At 39.1% G+C, this 27,156-nt stretch overlaps 1 protein-coding gene across 14 annotated transcripts in view; it reads left to right on the forward strand.

Annotated features, from left to right (window-relative positions):
- LOC148054717 (uncharacterized) overlaps positions 1 to 27,156 on the forward strand; it is a 338,774-nt gene that overhangs the window by 277,443 nt on the left and 34,175 nt on the right. For 12 of the 14 annotated variants that reach the window (XR_015706635.1, XR_015706634.1, XR_015706636.1 and 9 more), the window contains 2 exons: positions 4,945 to 5,050; positions 19,850 to 19,962. The gene's annotated coding sequence lies outside the window, so the exon portion shown is untranslated. Of the gene's footprint in view, positions 1 to 4,944; positions 5,051 to 12,407; positions 12,593 to 19,849; positions 19,963 to 27,156 lie in introns of all 14 variants that reach the window. The other 2 variants (XR_015706633.1, XR_015706643.1) reach the window with 2 other exon arrangements.

Raw genomic sequence — 27,156 nt, forward strand, 5'->3', positions numbered from 1 at the left:
ACTGTGGAAATAAAAATAGCAATACGGATCGGATATAGACAGTCTCATTGAACTAGATTGGGTTATTGTAAGGTACATCTTCTAGCTTAAACTCTTCGATCAGGTCCGAATCCCTTCAGTCAGATTCTAAATGTTAAGTTTGGCTTTTTCAAATCGTCATAATAATTGCATTCAGCACTAATAAAGACTGTGCCTGTGGCTCTTGGATGTTATTCATGTAGCATTTCAGTTTTTTACAGCCTTCAAAGCCTTACTCATTTCAACCCTTGAAAGTACCCCGTGAGGTAGAGCAGTACTGTTATTCTGTTTTATGGACTGGAGATAAATGGCTGTGGTTAGGTCCCTTGTATGTGTTACAGTTACAGGCAAGGGGCTGGGTAAGGAGTGGTGTTTTCTCAGGATGATCAAGCTGTGGCTTGCTGCAAACCCCATCTGCCCTCTCTGCATGCCGTGTTAGAGGCCCTTCCTGCAACAGGCTCCTCGGGTGGTTTATCTGCGTGAGGTTGCCGGTACAGGATCACTGGAAAGGCAGATGGGACACATGATGGCAGACTTGGAACTAGTTGTGTTTGGCAGAGAACAGATCTGTGGAGTATGATAGTCACTTCATGGGTCAGAATTTCTATTTAAATGGTATTCCTTGTGGATTTCATCACCCAGCCTAGTGTAAATATCAGCGGTACTGTGCAGCTCTTGGATTTTCAGAATTGGTAGGTGTGCACTAGAGGCTGCAAAGGGTGTGTTTGTACAAATCATGAAACAAAAGGCATTCGCTTTTGTCTGGGTGCTTCAGCCTGCCAGTAATACTTTTTGGCAGTCTACGTAAATAAAGGTCTGATTTTGCTTTGTCAGTTGATGTTGGGGTGATCTAAGTTAGACTTGAAAGCCTCAACAATATCCCAGGTAATAAAACTTAATCATGAAGTAAGAATGATAAAATTTGTCATCTGCGTGAGAAAGAAAGGTGTAGGGTAACCCAAACCTCCAATTTACTTCCCCTCTGACCCCATTTCTTTTTCGTCTCTCTCAGAAAATGCAAAAAGAAGGCTCTGGACCTTGTGAGAGCATTAGGAAACTTGAAAAAAAAAAAATCATGTGGCATAACCACTCACTTGACACAACTATGGTCAACGTGTTTTAACTATATGAAATTGCAGACGGCTCACGCTTTATTATACTGAATAAAGATCTGCTGCTGCTTTCTTTGAAGATGAAACTTGTCTTGGACTTCACTGGCAGTGGAATCAGGCTTGCTACAGATCCATGTTGTAGATTAGGTCATTTGCTTATATTTCAGTTACGGTGTTTTTTCCAGTTTCTCTTCCACCGCTGTTCTGTTAAAGTAGTGCAGCTGGCTGGAGGGCTGTAGGCATTGAAAGGGCTGGGGCATTAAAAATAGAAGCTTTGGGTCTTTTTTTCATAGTCAAACAAATTTTTATATCCCAAGTGCAGTATTTTATGCTACCCAAGGAAAAGGATATTGTTTGCTGCACTTTAAAATAACACAAAAGCCATTCCAACTCGCCTTGAAACCAGTGGCACAATTCCACTTGCTTTCAATGGGAATTTGCAGAAGACCCATGATGCAGTTTCTGTCAGAGTAGAAGAAAGCTATGAGTCCCTAGTACCATGCAAATGTAAAATGCATACATTGCCTTTTGATTTCAGTATAACTAATTCTTTCATTATTTTCTTCAGAGAATATGGAAGTGGTTGGTCACAGAAAATAGTTGTAGCAAGGATTGCTGAAACACCTCTATTCTTCCAGACAGTTGAAGGGATGGCCCGTAAACCAAGAATTTGCTGTCTGTGGAAGACTAGCCTAATGGCTGCGTAGGATGTTGCAGTCAGGACTCACTGTTAAAGCATTTGCCCTGCCTGTTCAGCAAAACATTGATGCAAAAGGGAAGCAACTGTGAACATTAGGAAGAAGCAATCATATCATGTCTATTCTAGTTACCACCATGTCTTAAAACACGACAATGAAACTTAAATTTTACAGATAGAGGTATATGATCCCTGTCAACTTGATGCTGCCATATCATTTGCATGTTTCCACGAGAAACTGCTCTGGTTTTGGAGGAAGAGTCCCATAAACCTGTTACTCGGGCACTTCCATGTCATCCAGAGAAAGACATGAAGTGTGTGACTGCCTTCCTATCTGCTAGTATTTTGGGTTTGTATTAGAGCGTAGGGAAGGAAGGACCACTTTCTTTTCCTGGGTGTTTCCTTCAGTTTGGAAGGCGAATTGTCAGCTACTGCTTGAATGTGTAATAATCACCAATAAATCTCTGAATCTTAATACTTGCCCGAATCAACTAATGTATCCTGAATAAGGCTTGTGCAAAGCAGAGACTGAAATGCAAGAACTTCAAGGAAGAGGTCTCTCTCTTTAAGGTGAGTTTTCCCTTGGGCTTCCCCTCCACAGGACAGCAGAAACTGCCCCAGAGGCTGTTCTTTGTGCATCTACTGCTCACTGTGCCTGAGCAGACGCGCAAAGGGGAACCCAACAGTGAACCTTCGGCATAGCTGTGGCTTGTATGAAGGGAAAAGTGTGTAGATAAATGGACTTTCCAGATACCCACATCAGCAGCATGGCAGGAAAAAGAAATTTCTCATGTTCTCTCCACATGAGATCATCCTTAAAATTCTCCGGAACAATGAGACTTCTCTGCAGCTGTGAAGAGCCTTAGGGCCTTGTCAGGCATTCTTGCACTTCTCAGCTTATTCTGTTGCACCTTGATAGAGATAAGACTAATTATTAGATCCTCCGCTTTAGACTCCCTGCAGTTACTCAGTGCACAGAGTCTTTATTTATTCTTTTCCGCTCTAGCCTTACAGTTTACTTTAATGAGATTATATACTTGCTGCTAATGGCAGAATTTGGCTACCAGGAAAGGACATGGTTTTGAACTCCGTGGGATGTTACTGATGTGTAAATCATCTGATCTTTTCCAAATAGCATCCACTCCATCACTTTTCACAATATACCTTACCTTAAGATTTGAAAGTAATTAGTGATTTTGGGTGGTCAGTTTCAGGAATCTTCAGAAGGACCCAAGATCTTCAGAAATTGCTGTTGGGGAAGATTGTATCTTCTAAAATCACATTATCTTCTAAAATGCACAAGTTTTGAAAATTTAAGGCTTGCATCAATATTCATGAGAGGTCCAAGCTCAGCAATATTTAATGAAAGAAAACCTTTACGGAAAGTACTTTACATGCACAATAGAAGCATTTTAGAACCCGTTTGAAATGTATGTGTAGATCCTGATGTTACCAGAAAGGTAAAACTAAGCAAACAGAAGCATTTGAAACTGGGAACTAGCATGTCAGTCTTCTGCTACTGGAACTGGATTTGAGTTAGACCTATACGCTGCTGCGTGACCTTTGACCGCGTAACACATCAGTCTGCCGTGTCCTGTAATCGGCATCGAATGATAAGGAGAGGCAGAGACCTGAAAGAAGCAGGGGGTGGTGGAGACTTGGACTTGTGCCTGTTACAGGCCCGTGATAGTGTCTGGCTGGTAGGGCTGCTCGTCTTCGATGACCACTAACTTTCATCCAGCTGTTTTTATAAGGTAGAAGAAACCAAGTATTGTGCACAACTACTAACTGTAATTTAGAATACGTATTTTTTTTTAACGATGCAATCGCTTGCAGTTGATAGGAGAGTCAGGAGCGTTAACACTCAGATCATACCGATTGTTATTTTTTAAGACAAATGTGAACCTTAAATTGAGACGGCACGTCAGCAATACCTGCTGATGTAGGTAAATTGAGGCAACCAGACTAGAAGCATTTATGATACACGTGGTAGCTGGACTAGCCAGGTGACCTCCAGTGACAGAGTGTTTCAGTCCTGCACCAGGTCTCTCCACTGTGTACTCTGTACCACAGGCTAGCAGGATTTGGAAGAAGCAGTGAAACGGAGAATGCATTTTATTTGATGTTGAAAATTTTGTTTTGAGGAGACCGTATCCAAGTTGCTTCAGCCCAGGAAAGGCTCACAGTGGCCTAAGGTCTAAGGGTGTTAGAGGGGAAGACTTTTGGATTGGGTTTTTGAAACATGAGGGGAATCAAGGAAAATACAGAAGAACGACTGAGGTATGCTTTGGACATTCTGTTAATGTTTTCATTCTCATCCAGATTTATGTGTAGTTGCAACGTTTGTGTGTGTTGATTTATCTTTATGTTAATGTTAGTGAATTGACTCACAAAAATAGAACAAATTTCCTGACTGGCCTGGAGAGAAAAGGGTTCTTGGGTGTTTAATTCTAGTGAATTTAAAGATATTTCACAGAGATTTTTACACTTGCAGCGACCAGATTCTCTGCTTGTGTGAACTGGCACAGCGTTACTCTACTTAGTGCAAGCTTATGCCAGTTTATGTGGCAGATGATTTGGCCTCGGTGTACAACAAATGGTTTGTTTCTCATTCTCACAATTCCTGAGTAACCGATAGAGGGAAAGTTTTCATTAGGTTTTGAGAGTAGTTTTGCTATGATGTGTATACTCTGGGTAGGTAGTCCCAAGCCAGTGAGGTGTCTGTATATCATAACGGAGATGTGGTACTCGAGCTAATATGCTTTTCTGGTTCAACTGAAGACGGGGAGAAGGAGAGGGGTTGGCAAAGAAGCCGCTAAATCCAGCAAAGCATCGAGCTCTGCCAGTAGTCGGGAGAGCAGCTCAGTTCAAAAAGTTCAAGCCCACTGCTTAAAGGAACAGTGCAAATATTTTCCATCCTTTTCTCTGAAATGACATGGTTTGTTTACTGTTTCTTGTTATCTGCTCTGCATGATATGTCACATCTATCAGTAAAACAGACTGCAGGGGGTAACAGTACTTAAATGTTTATTTTATGATATTTTGGCTTTTGCTGTGTTTATTCTGCATTTTCTGACTAAATTCATACTCAGATAGCTTTTTCTTCTGCTGTTACAGCGTATCTGTCTCAGGCTGCCCCTAAAAACATGAAGTAGTAATCTGGCAAAATGAACTCAAGGCAGACAAAGAGAAGACATTTGAGACTAATCTGCAAGGCGTTCAGGTATTTGCGTTTCCGTTATGTATACGAGTAATTGGTGCACGATGTGGGGTACTCTACAGTTTACACACTTGAAGGAAAATGTTCTCGTTAACTTGCGCAAGGGGGTGATAAAATGACATAAATGAAAAAGTCACAAGAAGGATTAAAGCTGTTTAGTCAGAATGCCACCATGCAACTTAAAAATGCAGCTAGGATTGAAAAGGTAGTGTGTCAGAGTTGCAGCTCAAAGTTCAACACGCATTGATGCTTCTGGATGTTCCATCCCATCTGGTAGCTAAGTCAGATTTTACCACCCAGAGCATTGATGGCCATCTGAGGAACGGTGGAGAAAGCAGATTCTTTTCTGATGTTCACTGGAGCAATGTGAACGGGCTCTCCTCTGCTGATGGGCTAAGGCACTATAAAACTCCCAGTGACCTCAGGAATTAGATCCTGGGAACTGTGTAAGCCCTGGGTTAGGCCTACAGTGAGGATGAAATTCATTTTGGTTCCCAGAGATGGCGGAAGGTCCTGTGTACCTCTTGCCAGGCCTCAAGGATTTTAGTGAGATTTAAATAGTGTATATGTCCTGTATACAGTTGAAAGGAAATAAGGCATTTGCAGTTCTTCCCAGTGCAGAAATGGGACTTTCTAGTTGGATAGCAAGGGCTGTCTAGAGAAAGGTTGTAAATTTCTACATTACAGGAAAACAGATTTTTGTTACAAGTACATACAGGGAAAAGTAGTACAGGTCTGGTTAGTCTATGTTATGCATCTCTGAAGCAAAGAGAATAGTTGTCTGATTACTTTTCAAAGCTCCTTCTGAGCAGGTGATGACAGACGTGCAAAGTGATAATAGCAACAAGTAATTACATGTATTTTTGTATTATGATAATAGTATAGAGATATTGACGGTACACAGCTAGGTCCCTTTATAGCTGATAAATTCAGTGAGGCAAATGGGATTGCTAACAGGCGTAAAGGTAAGAGTTGTGTTTGCAGAATGCATCAATACAAAGTGCATTCAGAGAAAACGTTTTACTTGTATAGTCATTACAAGCTTATATTATCTTGTTACAATCATTAAATTGTTATAATTAACGTTGCAAACTATTGTTCATAATTAAATATTTTAAACAAAACCACAAAAGCAGAGGTGCCTCCTAAGGGTATATATTTAACAGCTATGTCACTAATATGTGAAAAATCACTCTTGTTAAATGTTATACCATATGTGATTGTCTGAAAAGCAAATATGAGTAAACAGCAAAGTCACTCAGTATTTTTTTAATTCCTGAACTACACACTGTATCAGCCTCCAGATATTTATTCAAGTTCGTATTTTATTATGTGTGCATTCCCGTGGTTTTGGCAGTGTGTTCGTAGACAGTATTGGTGTACTTTTTTGGATTTTGCTACCAAACTGCTTCTTTGACTTCATGCAGTTTGCTTCATCTGAGGGAGCCTCAGATAACTCATACGCAAAATTGATATTAAATCCCAGAGCACCAGGTTTTGCTACACATAATACAGATATAACACATGGGACCAGTGAATGATGGTGTAGTATTAGTAGTATTTTTCATTTCACTATTTTGTCTTCACTGGCTGTTTTTTTGTGACATTGGTCCTCCAATGCAAGTAGTTGCTAGCAGCAGTATCGCAAAATGTACTGTCAGTGGTGAAAACTCTTGGTTTTCTTCCAAGTATTTTTGAACCTTGAGTCAGATCATTGGCCTTCAGAAACATCCTCAGTCTCTCTTTGGAGCTACAGTTTTCCCTGTAAGAACAGGAAACTGCTGTCAGAATCTCCTAATGTAGATTTAGAAAAGGTTTCTCTTCAACTTTGAAGAGTGGTACTATTTTCCTATAAGAAGATTAATTGTATCTAAATCATTTTAACTTTTAAGCCTTTTGAAAGTAAGAACACTCGAGATTAAAAAGTGTTTAACTACTCAGTTATGCAGTTCCTTCAGAAGAGTTAACACTAAGACAGGAGAAATGAGCCTTATACAAATTTTATTGACAATAGATAGGAAGAACAGTGCCTGAGAACATTCTATAACCTGAAATTAAGCACTAATTCTGTACCCAAAGGTGGTGGTCAAATGAAACATCCAGTATTTTAGATATGAATTACTGACCTTACTTAATGTTCTAAAAACTCATGGTTGTGGGGAAAATAGGCTTAACTTCAAATTTCAGGTTGTGATTGTTCCAGTACTTCTAATTCCCTCAAAATAAGAAAAATCTAAAAGTCAGATTTTCCTTTTAGAAATTTCAAACTATATATGATTTGAATAACTATGAGTAACAAGCTGCTTTAGAAAGGAAGACTTTCTCCTTCTTTGGGGAAAAAATTACACCTAATACTCATTGCAAACCTTTCATGTTTCTAACACTACCCCGATAACACTATTTTCTAAATAAATTACAATATAGCAAAGCTACTTACAAGTGTTGCTGTATTCGAGAGATGCAGATTTTAATTCATTTTGGTTTTCACAGAAGGAGTACTTCTATTCCACAAATTTTCTGTAATTTTGAGACCTGAAAAACTTGAAATCAGTATGTTATTACAGTCAGTATTTCTAGAAGATGATGGCATTTTAAAAGGAACTTTTCCTAATTGGAAAACTTGGTGAAACTCTCAAAACCCTAGTCCTACTTATTCCAAAACACTCTGCATTGAGTATAGGAAGAATTAGTATCAAAACACTAATAGAGAATGTGATACAGGATTATTTCAGTTAATTGTGTTAACCACTTCTTTCATTCCTGTTTGCTGCATCTTGTAACCAAGGCAATGGTTTCAGAAAGTGCAGGAGTATCGGTTACTTTTTTTGAACGTTGATTCTGCGTTGAGTGGTGGCAGTGATGTCTGGGTGCTGTTAAGCTGATGGTGATGTTTGGATGCCTTTGTTTCAAAATGACAGCTTTGCACCTATTATGCAGCCCAGGCATGAGCAGCTCCTACTGCAAAACGAAGACTAGGTAGCAGTGGTTAGTTGAATGTCAGCTGTAAAATCTAAATGCAATGAAGGCACCGGGGAGGAAGAAAATAAAACCTTAAGACATAATGATGATTTAGTTGTCAGCCCTCATGTTGGAAGTTCCTGAACTTGTGGTCTGAAAGTTTGGGTTCTTTGATAATGTTCAAAAACATGAATTGATTTTTTTCCTCTTCTTATGTTTTTTTCCTTTTTGTATTTTTTATTCATTGGACCTAAGTAGCATATATTGAACAGTAATGGGGGGAGGGAAAAGGGTTTCAGATGTGAATTAAGCCTGAGTTATAATGACTCATAACTGACAACAAAACACCCAAGAAGAGACATGAGACAGGATGAGATGAAATGAGACAAGCCATAAAAGAAGGGGCAGATTTATGAGTTATCGGCCTACAGATGGAATGTGAAGATATATGAGTGAAGAATGAGATCATCACAAAGAAGGATGCTAGGCGAAAAGGAGGGGGTTCACAGGACAGATCCCAGTAGCCTCTTGCAGATAGTGGGAGGACTGATTTAAGCCACAGGAAAATTAGTATTAAAAATGATATAAAGATGGGTTAAATCCCAAACCTCAAAGGGGCTTGATTTTTCTCTCACTACACTTCAAAAAACAAAGAAACGACAGTTAGGATGACCCCGCACCTCTAACAGTATGTGGAGACCGCACACCTTGATGGTAATCCCACCTAGCTAAAATCGCATAAACATGCTTTCAATTTTAGTAATGCAAGGCAATTTTCAACATTTTAAGGAAACTGCTGCATTGCTTAGAATAAAGACAGGAGGCAAAATTCTCACCTTCAATCTAAACAATGCAGTCTTTTTCTTAAAACGTTAAAATTTGCCTTTCATTCCTGAAACTGAAAGCACGTTTCCAAGTAACTACGTCCTTTGTGCTACACTGCAGCCAAAGCATTTCTTATGGATTATAAGTGGTGGAACTGATTGCCAAGTCTATTTGAATGAAATTTCAGTTGGCACAATTATAATCCATTTCAAGATTCAGCATCTTAAAATTTCCACCTAAAAGACGAAAATAAATACTTGGCTGCTCACAAAGTATTAAATGGCAGATAGATCACAGATCTGTGAAGTTTCTGTGTTACTTTAGTTGCGTCCCCCGCCCCTTTTCTAATTCTGTTCTCGTATCCTGTAAAGAGTGATTAGGAGGATCTGTTCAGAGAAGTGCACAGAAGTCTGTTATTTAGCTGAATCTGCAGAATCAGTTGGCAGTCTCATGAGAAAAGCTTTCCCGGTGGAATTTCTTCTTAAGTCTGATTCCAATAGGAATAGATAGGAATTGGGAACAGGCAAAAGAGTGTTTCTCACAGATTCAATCATTTTTGCCCTAGAATACTAGGGGACATTTGTGCTGCTGGTCACATTGAATTAAAAGCCATTAAAGTTGGTAACGGATGGGTAGAACTTGAGGTAATCGATAAAGCAGTTTTGATTTTGTTGAATGTCATTAACTTTTCGTTTGAAATTTAATTTTGACTATAAAAGTGAACTTCATTAAAAATTCATGAAACCTCTATTATTCTAAAACTATCTGGAGCTATTTAGTTTTAGGTGGAAAGGAAAAAAAAAAAGGATTTTTTTTTTTTTTTCCCTTAAAACAGTAAAATTAAGAAACGCTGAAACACTTTTGCTCAATTTGAGCCAATAGGCTGAAACAGGGTTTGGTTAAGCCTCAGTCTGTAATATTTTACATTTTGTTCAACTATTGCTGATTATTCACTCAACAGCAGCGTGCAAGGAGTAGAGGGGTTCCCTTTAGGAAGGGCTGGAACATCTGAGCGTAAGAATGAGCACGTGAGCTTAGTCCCGGGACTTGTCCAGCAGCGGGTGGATTGTCCAGCCGCTCGGACTGTCACCTGTCTTCAGCACGGGCCAAAACCGAATGCCTAAGGAAGTGTGTAAGAACAAGGAAATTGTATATCATATTTCGACTAAGTAATCCCTTGGTGTTCAGCCATCCCAGAGATGTACGCAGCCAGGCATAGTTTCTTTCGATTTAGAAGCCACAGTGGATTTCTATTCTGTAAACTTGCGTGGTCTCCCTCCGAGCCCTGCAAACTCCGAGCATCCACATTATTCTGTAGCAAAGAGTCCCACAGCTTAACACGCGTGTTTTGAAGAGCCACATCCTTTTTGTTTGTTTCAAAACCACCTCCTGCTAGTTCATGATGGAAGGATGCTTTATGGAATCTGACAGCAAAGCTGGTAAAGGATTATTGAGATTATATTTTTGAAATGTGATTCATTTTTGGAAGTTAGTGTGGTAGATAGAACACAATTAAGTAATCCAGGACAGGATAGCCTTGTAAATGAAATAACTACTAACCTAAAAGGTCTATGCTTCAAGAGAAATTATGTCTTAGCGGCCATATCAATTATAAGCATGAGCATATTTGGTAACAGCAGAAAAACTCATGATAGGTTCCAGTTAAAGGAAGCATTTAAGCATATGTTTAAATCCATTCCCCTGTTTCAGATTGAGTATATGCTAGGGTACTTTACTGAGTCTGGGTGTTATTCTTCAGGTACCTCTCTGTTTCTAAAATCTAATGCTGCTGGAACACTTTTTTTTTTTTTTTTTTTTTTTTAAATATTTGCTTGATAATCACCATATGCTTTTGACTTTGCTATCATTTGATGTGTGTTGGATATCCTTCATTTTGTGTAGAGCACTGATCCTGATTGGGATCTCACCGAGATCAACATCTTCAGTGATTTTCAGCTTTCCAGTGATAAAAGAGATGAATGGTAGAGAGAAGTGGGAAGAGGAGAGGAAAGGTGCATGATGAACCCTACCATTTAAAGAAGATAGGAAGAACAGGAATCGTCAGCCTGTTACATATTGAGACACAAGATCTTCTTGGAATGAGCTAATAAATGCTTAAATACTACTTAAATAGACAAAGGAGATCAGAAAGACTTTAAGAGTTAAATTGTCAACTTTTCCCCCTTGTAAGAGTTTGATGGTACATTTTCTTTCCTGATAGAACCAGTGTTTTGTAAACACGCTCCTGGTTAATGAGTTAGGACATTGCCAGAAGTCACAAGGTGTGTTTAAGGTTAGACTGTTCTTAAACTCTTTTGGGCGTAACAGTAGGACACATATAATGTACTATGGGTTCCATGTAGCCTCTGCCCATCGCCGAACCCTCAGGTTACGGGATGAAAAGAGTGAGCAGATTTATCTATCCTTCAGAACAGGCATAGCACAGAGATGGAAATGAGGAAGTTGCCGCTGCCTGAGCTGCTCTTTGTCCTCAGACATGGTCGCCCCTTTGTAGCATCTTCTGTTAAATAGAAAGACCACCTCTTTGCTGTGTTTGTAAAATACATTAAGAGCTTCAAATGGAAAGCAATGGAAAGAGCAAAGTATTAAAATCACTATTTAGTCACCAAGTTTTGCAGACTGCTAACATTACTCCTGCAAAACCAGATGACCAGCCGAACAAACATACAAAATCATGATATTGAGAGACTGATTTTAACTAAATCACCATAAAGTCTTGCTGCCTGTGGGAGTTTTTCCTTACTAGATTTCATTTTGAGAAGGTTTCTTAATGCAAACAGACTTTGCATGGTTTAGTCCACTGAAATTGAGCTGTCTTAAATGTCAAATCTTCTTTTTGGCAAATTATTATAGTAAATATAATGTGTGACATTACATTACCATGTTATTCTTAAATTAGTCTTATAGTAGAGTTCCAGGTTAAAATTCAAGACAAGCTGTGTATAGTATAATATTTGATCATGCGTATCCTAAATTCCTTTTATGCAAAGATAAAGCTTGGAAGAAGACAAATACTTTTTTTTTTCTTTTCATATGACGTACGAGGGCACTGAAAGATTAGGGCCAGAATGTCAAAAGTGGTGAAGTCCTATTTAGACAGCAGAACAGAAAGCTGGACTTTCAAAAATGCTCAGCTCTATTGGTCCTCAGCTATTCCAAATATCTGATCATAAGAATTGAAGCAGGAACTAGTTGATGCTGAGCTCGCTTGAAAATCTGACGTCAGTGGTGGGCTTTTAGCACTGGAAAATAGAGAAGCTGTTTTGAAAATCTGTTTCAGTGCAGGAAATAAACCTGGATGCTCAAGCTTAATCCAGTGTTTTAAACAAAACAAGTTTCTGGGGTTTGGTAGCTTTTTTTTAAGAGGCAGACAGTAAAGAAAGAATAAAAAGCCATCATGATGATGGAGAGGAATCAAGACAACAAAAGAGAAGATGTAAGAAAATGCCATGGACAGTACATTGCTGGCAGTGAAAGATGGAACCCATCAAAAGAAATGTCAAAAGTAGCTTGAGATGCCAGAAGAGGTAAAAAATGGGAATTATTGTTCTTGCAGTGTGTTCCTGTTGAACAAAAATTGGAAGGAAACTGTGAGAATCTATATGTTCGGAAAGTGGTACTGCCCATCAAGACATCATAGAAGGACACCATAAAACCCACCATGATGGGATTGGTGTGGGTTGGCAATGACCAGCTTCGTTGTACTAGGAAGATCCCTAATAGCTGTATTTTTCAAATAAGGTAGGAAATCAGTTTATTTCTAAATTAAATTGGCAGAATACTGTTTATAATCAAAATAAATGCAGCCTAAGCAAAAAGTCTCAAATATAAATTTCTAAAATCAGCGACTTTATACATCTTCCAGAGGGCATATACGTCTCGTGTATACTCAAGGTTCGTACTGATACAATGGAAGTATCTTAACACAGAGTAGTTAAGTAATTCTGTCTGTTCGTTTTCTTTCTTGAAGCTGTTTGCTGCATTTCAGACAGGTTAATATGGAGTGTTTTTCTGACTCTTGGGACTGACATTCAGCTTTCCTATTATGTCTTATGAAAGGCTCTGTCAAGTTTGAAAATCAGTAATGTTAAAATAAAAACAGTGTCTAGAGAGAGAGGCACAATATGCTTTAGTTTTCCAGCCTGTTCATAAGGGAAGAGTGGGAGGGAAGGCAGGGTTCACCACAGGACTGACGGCTACTTTAGTCCCTTCTTTAACTGAAAAGGGGAAAAAGGTATTTTTTAGAGAACAGCCTGTATTTGTATGTACTCAAAATACTGATTGATTTGCTGATATTATTGACAGACATGGCATGCATTTCAAGTCATTGAACAACAATTTGCAGTAATTCTGTTTTCCTTTGTGGAGATAATTAAGCCACACAACAGCTGTCTGGCAAACATTAGTGCTCTACTACCTGGTCCCAGGGGAGCAGAGGCAAGCAGGAGTGATTTGACCAGGCGACTGCAGTTACTAGATGGCAGAACTGGGGTAAGAATCAAATCTTAAGCAACCCCGTTATGATAAAGTGATCTATGTTATGGCTGAGGAGGATGGACTCATAGTGGTTATGCTTACAACATCTCATACAGTGTGCTACGCAAATGCAGAAGAGAAAGTCATTTTATGTGTAGAGAAAAAAAGATACAGCTGTGCTAAATGCTCTAAAAACACATAAGAGGAATCCTCATCTCAGCACTGTTCAATCTAACTATCTAAAAGAGATGGAAGTCTCCTGTAAATTTCTTTTAAACCATAAAACAAGGTAAGCTCTGTCCCGACTGAGCAAGATTTAAGCACATATCTTGATTTTCTTATTGAGTCAAGACCATATATTAGTTAAATATTACACCTTTCAATTATAGGCATACTTCAATGCCGTTTCTCAAAATGCGGTGTACGTTGCATTATTTCACAGAATCACAGAACTGTTTAGGTTAGAAGTACAAGCTTCCTAAAACCTCATATGGTTTGTACAGTGTCCTCCTTCTCTATAAATAAGTAATATATGACCTTTGTACTCTAGAAGCCTAGTAAAGACCCTGGCAGGACATCACACAACCTCTTAATATAACTTCCCAGCTATTTGTGGAACTCTGCCTCTGTGTCACTGAGAAACAGAGTTGGAGGTGACGGTTCAGATTTTGCATCCTCCTTCCGGAGGCCGGTTCAGTCATGCAGCCAGTTATGTATCTTACTGTGCATTTATAGCTTAAGGAATCATTTGCAGTTGCAAATAGTCCCGGGCACAGCGAAGACGGACATAGAGTGCTCGCAAAGGTACCGGTCTGTTATTGCTTTAAGGTACTGAAATTAAATGTATGTTTACTAGGTTTCTGTTTCAGTGAAAATGATAATAATAAATGTGATTATGCACAGTTCAGTAAAGATGCAATTTCGAATGCTAAAATATTTACGTGAACTCTCAAATACCATCCTAAGTAGGTGTTATATTAAAATTGCATATTAAAACAAAATACAAATTTCCCTTCCCTACTTAATGTCAGTTACTTTATTTCGATTACTGAAAGTATTTTTCAGTTATTTTTCAGTTTGCTGATTTTTCTTTGCTTAGATAAATAAACTTACAAGTTTAATGAATTTAAACTTACAACCTTCGATACTTAAACTTCCTTCTGCTTTGGTGATTAAAATGAAAAAAATAAAAATGTGTAAAATGCAGGCAATACCGATTTCACACAGCCATACTGTTTTCTGATGTTGATCCATGTCACGTTGTTCTGGATTAACGTATTAATATTGGAAGAAAATATGCATCCAACTATAGGAAGGCTTTCTTAAATCTTTTTGTTGGGTGCCAGGGCTCAAGTAAGCTGTTTAGCCGAGTATGAAGTGAGCAAACCTGAGCATCCTACTGCACATGCCAGTGGATTAGCTTTTGTGTAAAGGAGGGGTTTTCAGACGGTTTAGGGTTGTGACTGCTAAACAAATTCCAGAAGAAGAGTGGATGTTCAGATCCTCTTAAGTCTTTAGAAAGATTGGGTTTCCGTCCAGCATGTATGAACTTGCTCTCTGAGCCACCTGCCACGGAGTTAATTTCTGTGTCCTCCTTGGGCCACCCAGCGCAGGTTGTGAGCTGCAGATCTCGCGCCACCCGGCTTCTTAAGCAGAGTGCTGATAATGCGCAGCCTTTGAGAGAAACAGAGGCAAAGAGGATGTGGTTTTCTAGGCTCTTACATACAGACCGGCACGTAGGGCACCACAGCTAGCTTTTCTTGGTGATGGAAGTGGAAACTGGATTTGGGTGACAGATGCACTCATGGCAAGGACGTTTGTTTTTCTCTTAAGTAGGCTTTGGTGCGTTTTTGGTGACTGGTCAGCATAGGCTTCTCTGAGATGGGGAGAATCACTTACAGGCACAATTTTAGTCTCATGCCTAACCTTCTTAGGTCATTGTGCTACTGGTGAGAAGTACACAGAGCATTGAATTTGTCACATGCATTCTACTTTTTCAGGACAGGAGGACAAATTAGAAGTAGAGATGAGAATACAAGTTCTATTTGCATTGCACTACTGCAGTGACACTTGCTGAAATAATATTAGAGTGCGTGTGGTAAAGCAGCCACTTAATTCAATGTAGGATTCTGGAAAATGCAACAATATTTCAGGTGAAAGCAGCATATACCATTAGCTAGTAAAAAGTAAAGATGGTGATCTTTTTGTAAACTGATTTTTCCTGGATTTTAGACAGAATTTGTGGGTTTTAAGGTTATACTTGCATTAGTGATATGTATTAGTTGGTACATCATTTAGCTTATGTATCTCATCTACATCCCTGGAGCTGGATACGGGTCTGTTAGTGTCTAGTAAGTGTCTACTCTGAGGATATTTTTATCAACGATTAGACGAAGAAAGTTGAAATTAAAGACTTAGACTTTGCAGACTTTGCAGAAATTAAAGACATAGACTTTGCAGTTCTTCCATTGTTTTGCTGTTGAATTAATGAACGCTCAGTGCAAAACTGCAACTGAAAACTTAGATCCCATTGAAAGAGAAACTCAAATACATTTTATGGATTGTTTGTTTTTCTTGCTTCCTTGTGATTACATAAACACTGTATTTTTGGGAGAGTAGGATAAAGTTCTAAGGGCAAGTCTCCAAAACAGGGCAGAGACTTGGTTTAGCCACAGTCTTTGTGCAAATTGACATCTCTAGTCTTCCCTCCTTCCCTGCTGCTGGAGCTAAAAGTGGTTTGCAGCATTTTGGAGTCCCAGAGCTTGTGGCCTCAGTTATGTGGGTATATTCTGTGAGAATTAATAGTGCCGGTGGAATTCAGAGTTGATAAATGCTACTATTATTTTACAATTATATATTAAATGTTACCTGTATTACCCTCTCAGGACAGCACACTGCACTTCCAGGGAAGAAGCACATAACATGACATGAAGAAAATGAGAACATATTTAAATAGAATGTCACCAGGATAGTCTAGGGAGAGATTAAACTGGAATTCAGCTGAAGTCTTTTGTAGGTACGTGCACTAGCGAAGAATTAACAAAATGGGAGAGCTAAAGGGATATGCTTAGCTTGCTGTTTTTCCCCCAGCTGGTAAAATTTGGTATATCATTTCTAATGTAATGTCATTTTGAATATTGTACCCTGTTTTGGTTTGCTTTTAGTTTCTTTGGGAAAATAATTCCAAGGCTTCTTTTCTTTTCCTGCTGTTGTTGGACAAGGTTTCTTTCAGCAATGTCTAACTGGTTGACTTACGATAGGAAAAAGTGCTGTGAAATACAGTGTATAAATAAACAAAAACAGAAAGGCTTTTTATGTGTTTGTTCCCCACTAACTTCTCTCTGTGATGATAATCTCAGTGATTATTTATAACTGTATGAAAACAGTGTCTATCTGCACGAATACCGAGAAGACATGCCTGATTTAGTTGTGCATATGAAGAAAGGGAACTGCATAAAATATTTTTCATTCCTCTTGTTAATTCTTGATTGAAATCCATTGAGCATTATTATTCTTTTGCTGGTAATGCACAGACAAAAGAGCAAACTGTCACCAAAGACAATTCCTTAACTCATATTTAAGAGGATAAAAACGTAGAACATATTATCTTATTTTATGGATATGTATGTGCATAGATAAATATACATCAGTTATGACGGATAGTGATACAGTAAAGCTCTGGATCGAGTCAAGCAGAAGGAAATCCCTAGTGGCATTGCAATACACAGATTGTGGTTATAGTTAGAGAAAACCTGTTTAATCTGTGGAATTAGCACTTGCTGTTTGTAGGCATGCAAAATACAGTGTAAGTGCTGGCACCACCTTTTCTAGGGGACGCAAGAAGTTGTGGTACTTAACCAGGAGATAACCAGAACGTTGCTGGCTTTGAGAGTTTGGAGCAAAGGCAAGGCATTTTATGTGCAAAGGATCAGGCTCATATTGGATTCTCAGTACTGGCGGCATAAAACTTTAATTTCCTTATAGAAGCAGAGCAGTTTGAAGTGATAGGTTTGACGGTGGAAGCTGAGTATTGGTTTTCTTTTTAATTTATTATTTATAATTTAGAAAGTTGTTATTATTTATTTTATTCTACATTCTATTATAAAAATAATATTTAAAATAATAGAGTAACGTTTGCAGTACAGATATGTGCAAATACGTATATATCCATTGTAGAAAAAAAATCTATGAAGAAAAGAAAATAGGCTAGATTTTGATCTGTTCAATTTGACATTGTATGTGTAAGAAAACAGTCTGTTCTTGGGAGCCTGATTTGTACTGATGATCATAAAAATAATTTTGGGGAGGGAAAGAATGTATCTGAAGCAGTTTCTGGAAAATGTCATTAGCAAGACTAAATACGACTTCTCCCTTGAAAATAAAATCACAGTAAAGCACCCTGCAGAGAGTTTTGCTCTTTGTAGCCAAACCGTAGCTGTGCGTAGGCAACTGTCAGAGTCCAGGCAAGGAATATACTAATCTCTCTCTGCATGGGGGCAAGCCTAGTTAGGCACACAGACAACTTTATATGATTCTTTAATTCATATGTGCATTTTTGGTGCAGTGCTTTGAGGAATAACAAATGTTGGGCCTATTCGGTACCTGCGGCAGCAGATGCTTAGTGAAAACTGTATCGTGAATTATACCTTAGAACTCAGCCTCCTGGTTTACTCCCTTTGGCTTGAAAGGCACAATCAGGCTCATTGTGAATAGGTTTAAAACATTTTAAGCTGTATTAGAACACTTTTTTTCTGGTGAATAATTGTTACAGCACCTGCTATTTGGAGTATTTGGAGTATTTTATTGATACTACTTTATGTCTTCAGAAATGCAGAAATCTGAGAAACAGAAATTTAAGAGACACTATATGTAGTGTTATTTAAACCTTTTTCGTCAAGATAGCAAGCCCCATCAAAACTCCTTTCTAATGAGCCATACTTTGGGAAAGGTGAAAGAATATGTGAATAATACAGCAACTACGGCTAGCCGATGATACGTTAAAAAGCTGCACTTCCTTACCAAAATGGTAGGCACATTGTTACTTGGAATTAGAAAGCTGTGAAGTCTTAAAAGCAGTAAACCACAAATCAGATTCCATCACGGGTGTGCTTTCCTTCTTAAAAGATAATTTGCCAATGACATTTACAGGCTTTTTCACTGTTGGATATGCTGCTGCTTGTGTCAGCAGTAGATTTTTGCACAGCTCTGAACATGGGAAGAATGAGGAAACATTTCTGCGTAACGTTCTGAAGAAGTATAAAGTGAGAGTTCAGTCACTGAAAAAGGAAGGTATCATGTCCTGAATATATAACTTAAAGGTTAGAATTTTTCAGTGTGGATTTTGGCACCAGCTCTCCCTTAAAGCAAGGTTCGTGGAGGATGACAGGAAGGACCATGGTTATAATGTGTCCTACTTAACAAGAGTGGTCCTAGTTTCCTGAAGTTAAAATTACCTTCTCAACAACTTTCTAACAGAGGAAGATGGTGTATTTTCCCTTTTGGTACCAGGATGCTTGGAAGTAATTACAAACATAGCAAACATTGTTATCTCCATGATTGGGTTTTGCAGCTCAGTGATGTAACGTTAAATGCACTGAACAGTTCTGGTAGAACCCTTGAACAGTCCTGAGGGGCAATTTGGGATTAGTCCTAGATAACAAAGCATAGTGGAAAAGGTAGATGATTTTTTTTCGCCAGTTAGTTTCTCAAATACAGTGCAACAGGATTTCTTTGCTTCACATACTTCCGCTGGATCTTACGGCAACTGAGAAAACAGTTGCTGATGAAAAGCAGAAGGTATAAGTTACATAGTTGTTGCAGAGATCATCAGAATACTGTAGTCTTTCTATACAGTCTGAGGTTGCCGGGCAGTGACAGAGATTCATTATTCCATTATGAACTCATATGGATTCTTTCTTGATTTTGATAAAAATAGTGATCAGATTATTATCAGATTATAAAATCAAGGCCATGGAGCTTAATTAGATTGATACTTTGTGTTGCTGCATTGCATGCTCACCAGATTCAGCTACAAAAAGCTAAAGTTTTTTGGTTTTATTGAAGTATTCCAATCAATATGAAAGTGCATGAGGCATGCTGTTGATAAATACAAATGTGGCATTCTTTTGTAAGGGAGAGTTTTTTAAATAGTCACAGTGAAAATCTGAGACTCAGAAATGGAAAATTTTCCAGTTTGTTTAAGCAATGGTCGTATTTTGAACAGCATGACAACACTGACAACAGACCTAACAAGACAAAATTAAGTGAGCTTCATACTTTTTCCTGGACATCAGCTGAATTCTAAGTGTTATGGGTAAGATGAGACCTTATTTTAAAATTGCTTTCACTTAAATCTGTCTTGTATGGAATCATTTGGTACTGGCTTCTGATGAGTTGGGATGTTGTCTTTGACAGCTCAGTGGGATTTTCAGATGTGTTGATAGTGAAGTTTGACGCCACTTATGGTTCTTGAATCACGGAGAATAAAAGTAATTCTGAACAAAATTCTTTTCTTTATTTCAGATTCACTGATAACATGCACACCAGAGTCTGCTTACTGTTGTCTGTTCCAGATACGATGTCAAAGCAAACAGGGGAGACTTAGAAGCAGTGTGACTCAAAAAAGAGGCATTTTGGTAAGTCAGTCACCTAATGTGCATTAAGAAGTTGAGAAGGTGATCTTTCACTTGAACAGCTTTTTTTTCTGCTCCTTTGTAGTTAAAGCATGCTTTTAAGAAACATTGCTAAAAACACAGTAGGCTGTTCACATTTTGGAAGGTGTTTAGTCTTTCAGAAGGCTAGCAAATCAAAACCAGTACCTTCCTGCAAGGTATGCTTAGTTAGAATATCCTGCCACAGCCTAAACTTCTGGAAAACTTCGCAGTTCCTTAGCGTTGCGTTCTGGTTTTAGTCAAGTGTAACACAGTGCTCTTCCTATCTATGCAGCTTCCACATTCTTTCAGAGTTAATTATTTGCATGTTTCAGTTAGAACATCTTTCTTGGTAAGCCTACGTTCCCTCAGCATGTCCGAAGGAATATTCTCATATTCAGACATCATCTGCTTGAGGAGTTTCTCACTGCCTTCCAAAATATGTACTGATTACAGCAGAATTTAAATAAAACAAGTCCCAAAACACACACCTAATTCTTGTGTGTTCACTATCTAAATATGCTTTACAGGCTTTTAATCTCCTTCCTGAACTCTTAAAAGCTTGGTTTTTAATGTGGTAACCATATGGCTTTAATACTATTAGTTCTTAAATTTACTGATACTCATTCTAGCATGCACAGTTCTCTTATACCTCAAGGACTGTTTAGTTGTGCTAATATAGCTAACAATATTGCTTGACTTTATTAAAGCCTGCTAACGTGTTTAAATGGGATTGAGAGGTCACACAGTTTCTCTTCACACCAGTAGCAGTCAGTTCTGATCTGCATTTTTGCATGCTTATGTTAATGTATATTACAGAATATCTATGCAGGTGATTAAAAGAAAGAGCTGTGTAGCTTTTTTATGTCACTGGAAAGTAGGATACAGGTGTGTACCCTACTCAGGTCAGGCTGCATATGAGCACATAGATATCACCTGAAGATACATTGCATACACATCTACGAGACAATGTCTGAAGAGAAAATTATATTTTCATGGGCTCCTGTCCCATTTTTATTAATGTCACAAATTGGAGATTCCTAACTGAAACAAAAGATAGTTTCTTACTATAATGCCTGGGAGTGAGACGGAGTGCCCTTTCTGAAGTAAAATAACACTGTCTAAGAGTAATTTGGATAAATACTTCCTCATTTTTTCACCCTGTAGAGCTCTTGTATCAACCCCCCTGCCTTTTTTTCCCCAGAGTTTCTTATAATCTGCTGTTTCAATAACTGCTTCACTTTCTTGGTGTTCTTTATCCCAGTTGGGCCCAAGTAATAAGTAGAGACTAGAGACTTTCCCTTAATCGTTACATCTTACTGCTGACATCTTTATAAGTAAGGAACAGATTATGTCTAGTGTTGTACCACTGTTAATGCATGGGAGTGTCTTCCTTCACTTTCTAGCCTTCTTGATGTTTTTCTAGTCACACTGTTCCCTAACCACTGCTAGTTGACATTATATGTACTCTGGACTGGTGTGCACATGCCGTTCCCTGCCTGTACATGCTTTATCTGTTTAATTAGAGCCACGGAAGACATCTTGTGCACCTCAAAATAGTGCTTCTTGGCACTACAGTTGGAGGAACATACCTGACATCTACCACAATCTGGGATATGACGAGAAGAACAGAGGCTAGCTAAGAGGAGGGTTTCCCAAAATCTTGGTGTATTTCTCATGGTACGCACATGAGAAAAAGACATCTGAAAAATGCATCCAAATGCATTTCTCTTCTGCAAATGCAGACCCTGGGACAGAATTGGAAACAGCTGTAACCCCTGCCCCAGCAAGGTACAATACAGCTCTATTTCTATAGAGATGCTATCCCAGCAAAATAAATTGGGCAACTCCTGATCTAAGGTATTAGTATTTTATTATCATGATATTCTTCTGACACCCACACATGAGCATTTACATTACCAGTGCATAAAAAAGGTCATAGTTCCTTAAATAAATAACATTGGTATTTTGCAAATGAGCAATTAAGTTATGAAAGAAGCTTCTTTTCATATAGCTGCTGGCTTTGATCCTTCTTTGCGTTATTTAACACCTAAGACTCCAGAGTGAATTCCTTTTTGTCAGATATGGAGTGTAGGTTTTCTGTGGTAACATCTCGCATGACCTCCTCACGCGGGGACAGAGCAGACTGCAGGCTGATAGCAGTAGGTTCTGCACTTCCCTATGGTGTTACTGCCTTGGTTGTCTTTGCAGCCTCCCTGTTCACTCGCTCCCGTCCTTTCCCACACCATTCCTTCAGGACTGGTTTCCGCTGGTTCCTGGCACAGAAGTCTGTGGTCTCAGTGCAATATGTGCCCTCTGCGGTAGCTGATTTCTGTCTCGATTGGCTTTTCCAAGGCTCTCAAAACGTTTTCTGTCTTCCCCACGCCTCCTCATTCATATCTCCAAGTGAGAGCACTGCCTGCACAAAATATTTGGCTTGACGTAGGTGCCCTGACATAAGTCACCACAGAGAGGATCCTGAGTGGTAAGCCTAACCTCTGAAGCGGTAAAAGCCGATTGACCAGTGGTACTGTCCCTTTATATTGCAGTTCATCGGAAGGGATTCCAGGAGGGAAAAAGTTAAAAAAGAATTCCTGTGAAATACAGAATTACATTAGTTTTTTAAAAGAAACATGAGTTAATGTTTACTGTGAAGTTCTTTTTTGACTACAGACTGAACAAGGAAGGAAACAAAACATTTGAGTCCTCTCTGTAAGGCAGCTACTTTCTCTGTGCCTTTTTCTTTCTTCTGTTTAATTCCCAATACCCTAGAGACACAGTTTCCTCCCTTAGCAGGGACTGTGACCTTAAAAATAGCCGGCTCCAAAATAAACACAGAAAAAAACCACTTCAATTGTTTCAAAGACGTGGTAAGTAACCAAAACTGCGCCCATGCTAAAGCTGAGATTCATAATCTTTCGGAGCTGCAACTGGGACTTCAGTTTCTCTGAGAGTTAGCATCATTATTTTGTGTTCACGCTGCATGCCTGCCTCTCTCTCCAAAGAAATTTGTTAAAACTTAGGATACCGTTTGTAAGTAATTTGTCACTACTTTTACCACTCTTGCAGAATTTTTAGAGGGGACACTTTCACTTTGGACGAGGGCCAGCCAGGGCACCAAACGCGTAAGGAAGTGGCGTTTTCATGGCGTTCTCCTGATGGGCTCTTTTTGTGCTGGTAGACATCACAGCTGCCTGGGGCCAGCTGGAAGAGCTGATGATTGATCGAACAGAAAGCTTGTTCTGTCACTTTTGCTTCTAGTTTTAAGACTCCATTCTTTGATTCAGCTGCATGAAGGAGGAGGCAGTCCAGCCTGGATCTCCCCTCTGGATTGAGGCCATGGTATAACCCCATCCATAGGCTGTCTCCTTGCCACTGCTGCCTTCTCTCTTGTCCGCAACTGGACCAGAGTTCACAGTTTATACAAAAGCTTTTTCCAGGAAAAGGACTTATCATCAAACAGATCTAATGGCGGGGAGGGGGGGAGAAACCAAGCCCCAACCTATTACATTAGCAGAAGGCTTGTGTACATATGTTAAAGTGGTCGTTAACAGCTGTACTCTGCATTTCATTGAGGAGCCCTTGGTTGTGTATAACCAGTAAGGACAGAAGGACAGGAAAAAGGACATTCAAGTCCTCTGACAAGGAAGTATTGCAGAGGAGTATTTTCAGAGTCTGGCCAATGCCCTCGCATGGAAAAGTTAGTCAGGTCTTACAAATACCTCTCAGTGGGCAGAAGAGTCTTCTGACCTTGCTGAAGAAGGTTTAAAACTGGTTCAGATTCAAGAGTAACAGTCCATTGGGTCTTCAAACACATTTCAAACCCTTCTCCCACAAACAGACACCAAGGAGTGTCTGCACAGACTGTCACAAAATGCAGGTACTCCCTCTGCTTTTCAAAGGCTGAGCTCATGTTGCAGGGAGGAATTTTCTACCTCTTCCCGCATGAATATGCCAGCTATATCTGTGTGGGGTAGCAAACATTTTGGCACTTGAGTATTTTCTTCTGAATATGGTCTAAAATCCTTCATTTATTTAGAAAAATATGTGTTATAGTGTTTTGAAGTCTCAGAGTAGGACTATGAAACTTTTCTGATTAACAGATAGCTTGGTCTTTAGATGTAGGGGAAAGAGGAACAGCTAGAAAATGAGCAGGGGGAAATAGCAAAAGAACATTCTGTGTACTTTTCCATCTAAGATATTGCAGGGTTTGGGAAGGTTTTTTTAATCTGTCATGTTAGCCTAATCCACCAGGAACTCATTTTGAAATTAAATATACCGAAGCATTTATGATTTACAAAGAGGGAAAAAATAAAAAGCCTTAAAAAATATCTTGTGTTTGATCTATTTGTCGCTATGAAAATATTGACAAAAGGCAAAAGAATGGCCTTCATTTAGCTTGTTATTGTTGGCTTGCTTTAATGCTTTCTTATTAAGGGCAAACTCCCATTAAGATGTGAGATTAACTCTTTCACAGTTGCAAAGGAAAAAAAGATAGAAACTTTGAATGTAAAACTCCTGTAAACAGTGATTCTAAATTAGGTAATCTGTATGTGATTCCTACTCAGACTGTAGGCAGAGGCAAGCTTTTAAAAGTAAAAAACATATATGGAATAGTTTGTGCAGAATTTATGCTCCAAAATATCTTTAAAAAGCAGCCTCCCATGTAAAATCAGAAATACGGTGTTAATTACACAGTTATAAAAGTATTTCAGAAAATAAATACTTTATGGGGGAAAAAAGAGCATAAAAATCTTATAAACTCTGAGTATGGATGTGTAAAATAAAGATCTGTCTTCACTGAAGTGTTAACTACAGACCCACCTCAAGCGTTACTGGGTCCTTAACTTCATTCACCCACAAAAACCTCTCTTTTTGTGGAGTGGTGCTTTTCACTTGAGTCAGCTAGTCCTTTGGGAGCCTGTTTTGAAGAACAAGTGCTACCGATGTTTAAATTGGTAATGCAGTAGAGAAGTGGCGAGAGACTTCAAACTTGAGTTAACACAGTGCATCAGCTGCTAATCCAGTCATGCTGTGCCGCTAATCAAATCATCCTGGTAGTCCAAGTGCTGTTTTTCGGTGTAGTCACTGTCATATAAGTAAGCACTAGGCTGAAGCCTGTGCCAGAGCTATATCTTAGCAGAACATACCCAAACCAGCTTCTGGCTGGCTGGCCTGTGTCCCAGACACTGGCTAGATGTGGCAGTACAAGAGATCAGCTTATAAGGCAGATAAACGAGTCTCTTGCAAACACCGTGCTCCAGTGGCTACGCTGGTGCTAATACGACCCATGCCTGTTAGTCTGAAGCCTGCTTAGGTAGCTGAAAACTCATTAAGGTTGGCAGGAGAGTGATTACCTAGCTCCGGGTTAGTAATGTGATGCCTGATGTTGCAGAGGAGGTAAACCTGAAGTTTAAGCTATCTGTTGTCGCTTCACAGAGAGACAGATGTTACTGTTGCCAGCCCAGAATTCCTCAAAGAAATTGCTAATTTGAACTATTTAGTCCAATAAATTCCCATTGAATTAGCATTAATAATGAAACTAATTGTATTGTTATCACTGTAGTATCTGAGGAAGCCTGTTGGCCAGAATGTCATATGAACAGGAATGTCTGTTGGGATATTTAATTTCATCTGCCTTGACAATGTGTGATTGTTCTCTTTTGTTCATTTTCTGTTAACTGTTAGTGGTCTGGAAAACTTTGTGGATTAGGTGGTAGTCACGCCAGGCCAGCACAAAGTACACAGACGTGCCTATCTGAAGAACGCCAACATGCAGGGAGAACTGAGAGAGATAGCATTTCGCTTCAGTGAAGCAAGATGTTCACGTTTTCCTTCCCAGAATTTCCCACCAGGCTCTGGTTATTTTTACTGACCAATACACTTCCATGTCTCAGTAATTAAGAGGAAATTTTAGGATTGCTACTTACACTGCAAGGGCCTGATCCTGCAAAGACATACCTCCTCTGGGCCGTCTGTGTAGTCTTGTTTGAAGACTGTTTGCTCAGATGTACAGGATCTGCTCTCCCTTGGCACTTCATGAGCCTTTCATCACTACCTCACATGAGATTTTAACTGATGCCTTGGTCTCAGTAGGTACAGCGCTCTTAGCATTTAAGACTGTATCGTTGCAATACTTGTATTGCACATTGTGTTGTGCTTATTTTATTGGAGTCCAATTAAGAGAGACAGGTTTTGATCGGTTTGCCATGGGACACAGAAGGAAGTTATGGATGTAGGATGTATCTGGGTCGTTTAGCCTGGAGAAAAGGAGCCCCAGGGGAGACCTTACCGCTCTCTGCAACTACCTGAAAAGAGGCCGTAGCAAGGTGGGGGTTGGTCTCTTCTCCCAAGCAACAAGCGATAGGACAAGAGGAAACAGCCTCAAGTTGTGCCAGGGCAGGTTTAGGTTGGATATTAGGAAAAACTTCTTCACCGAAAGGGTGGTCAGGCACTGGAACAGGCTGCCCAGGGAAGTGGTTGAGTCTCCATCCCTGGAGGTATTTAAAAGACTTGTGGGTGTGGTGCTTAGGGACATGGCTTAGTGGTGGACTTGGCAGTGCTAGGTTAACGGTTGGACTCTGTGATCTTAAAGGTCTTTTCCAACCTAAACGATTCTATGATTTTATGATTCTATCGGTAATAAAGCTTATAATAAACAGTAAGCTTGTGCTTGGAGTTGTGGACCAGAAATACCACTTCCATGCAAAATTCATTCGGTGTGCAGGGTTCTCCTTTTTTTCCTTCAGCTTCTTTTTGTGTTGTATTATTTTGTATCTTTGCAGTTGTGGGGTGGATTCTTTGTCTCAGGAACCTGCAATATTTAAAATATAGGGGTACATTGCTTTATTAAAACAATTCTTTTAGTTGTCACGGCAACTGGTCTTACATAAATGATGAAGAGAAGAAGAATGTATATAAAGAGATACATTAGGTCATAATGGTAAATCCAGTACTTTTTAAACTAACAGGAAAGCACCCTGGGGTTTGTTGCTGCTGTAGTTCATTTTATTCCAGATGATTTTTACAACTTCAGTGTTACGCAGGTTCACAATCAAAAACCACAGCACTTGTATGCTCACAGCTGTATCAATTTGACTCTCTCTCATCTATATAACTATTAAGCTCCTCCATTAGGAAATAGATTTGTCAAAAATGGACACAGAACTATACAATAAA

This window comes from Nipponia nippon, unplaced genomic scaffold, assembly GCF_047370975.1.
Source record: "Nipponia nippon isolate SJK-2023a ecotype South Korea unplaced genomic scaffold, ASM4737097v1 scaffold_3, whole genome shotgun sequence".
Taxonomy (NCBI): Eukaryota; Metazoa; Chordata; class Aves; order Pelecaniformes; family Threskiornithidae; genus Nipponia; species Nipponia nippon.